The sequence below is a fragment of the Pteropus vampyrus genome, unplaced genomic scaffold (assembly GCF_000151845.1).
Source record: "Pteropus vampyrus isolate Shadow unplaced genomic scaffold, Pvam_2.0 Scaffold5108, whole genome shotgun sequence".
NCBI classification, from domain to species: domain Eukaryota; kingdom Metazoa; phylum Chordata; class Mammalia; order Chiroptera; family Pteropodidae; genus Pteropus; species Pteropus vampyrus.
In genome coordinates this window covers 9,436-11,278 of record NW_011893889.1, presented here as the reverse complement: position 1 = coordinate 11,278, position 1,843 = coordinate 9,436, and the positions used below count along the sequence as shown (strand labels likewise).

Sequence of the window (1,843 nt, the reverse complement as noted above, 5' to 3'; positions counted from 1 at the left end):
TAAAGCTGATCCTTGCTCTGAAAAGAGAGGTCACCAGTGTTTCTCTTCAGATCAAAGCTATTTTAGAAGCCTGTACCAACTCCTCCAATAACATGGCCAAACTTAATCTTTAAATGGCTATCATGGCAGAATATATGCCTTTAGTTTTAAGTAAGCAGTTTACAATTTGGAAATTAGATGGGAGTTCAGAAGACATTCCCTTCTTCAAGTTTCAGGCTTCCAATTATTTCAGAAATAATCTTCCATCATTTTGAGAAAAACATTTGCCCTTTATTTTAAAAGACTTTAGAAATAAGTAGATGAAAACTGTTTTCATGAAGGCAAGAACTAAAGAACTAAACTCATCTTTTATTTTTCCTTAAGCACAAATAATTTCTTAAGATGATTTTCTCTTAACTCACCTGTCCTTCTAATAGGTCACAATCTTCAGCTTTAACTTGTCCATTAATCAAATAAACACCGTTTTCTATTTCCTTGGCCCAGCGTGCAAGTCCATTCTTAAAAGAAACACAACATGGATATCTTTCAGATATAATACCATCTCAATTAAACGCTCTAGATTCTACTTTTTCACTTAATACATTGAAATGGTAAAAATCCATAAGTATCAGTAATGTGGTATTTACACTCAGTCTTATTAACAGCAAAATAGTATATCCCCAATTTTTGGCACCTTACCTATACTTAATAATAGTTTTCCCAATCTTTATCCCAAATTAATACTAATATCACAGACTTAGGAAACTTTATAACTATACGACCACAGTCAAATAAAATTCAATAATTCCCATTAAAAAATATGAGAAAGGGGAAAGAGCCTCAAACATATATATAAAACAGTATTAAAGAGGAAAAAATAAGCAAGCTCCATGCTCCATTTGCCTCAACAGAAGAGAAATGAGATATAAACAAAAGGATGGTATAGATATTTTTAAAAAGGACCAGAAAAGGAAAAACAAAACTAAAAACTAAGAGAAAGCAAAAGACCAGTCTATCTTCTTACATAATTATATTTTACATAACTATATTTAACAATGTATACAACTATAGATTAGTTAACACATATTTATAGAGCACCTATTATGCTAAATACATTAGTATTATGACATTGTCCCACCTCTAAATTTCTAATCTGGCTAGGGTAATAAATTAGTTACCCATAACAATGTCACAATTAAAATGCAAATTTTGAGAATTATAAAATAAATGGCACACCCAGAATAAAAGCAGATTATCTATTCAGCAATCACTAAAGAAAATTCATTTTACCCTGATACCTTTGTATTTTTCTCCAGAGTATAGTGGACAGAAGTAGTAGACAGTGGGATGTGAATATTAATATGAACTGTACACTCTAAAGAAATCCATGAAGTTGACAGTCCATTTTGATACTTCCAATCTGCTGGTTTTGCTGAACTCTTTAGCAGTGAGGAAGGGGGAAAAACCATAAAACATGTAATTTAGGTAAAATATACAGGTCAATAAAACATTATAATATGGACAATGTAATAACTCACACAAGCTGATAGCTAACATATTTGACCAAATCCTTTATTCAAAGGGCAATAGGTTGAAACTAAATAAAAATAAAGCGTGCATTAAGTTCAGAAACCTTCAGAATACTGAACTTGGCAGCTCCCTTCCCCCAGAGGTAGGCTGAAAAAGGATCAGATAGTCCACGTTTAGAATTGTGACAAGTCCTCTGGTCCTCTAGTTCTCATCTGTAGTTTCAACAGTGTCAGTTCTGAAGCTTTTGATGCGAAACAAATAACTACTGAGAGACCACTAGGTGTCAGACATTCTCCCTTCTCTTCCCCCCTTGCAAATAGAATACTGCAAAGTT

General features: G+C 32.7%; 1 long non-coding RNA gene across 1 annotated transcript; it reads right to left on the bottom strand.

The window, feature by feature from the left end:
- Nucleotides 1-401: 401 nt before the first annotated feature.
- LOC105310520 lies at nt 402-1,824 on the bottom strand. The gene is made up of 2 exons (XR_897511.2): nt 1,278-1,824; nt 402-497 (listed from the first exon to the last, which is right to left on the bottom strand). It is a non-coding gene; the product is annotated as an uncharacterized LOC105310520 (long non-coding RNA).
- Between the last annotated feature and the right edge of the window lie 19 nt (nt 1,825-1,843).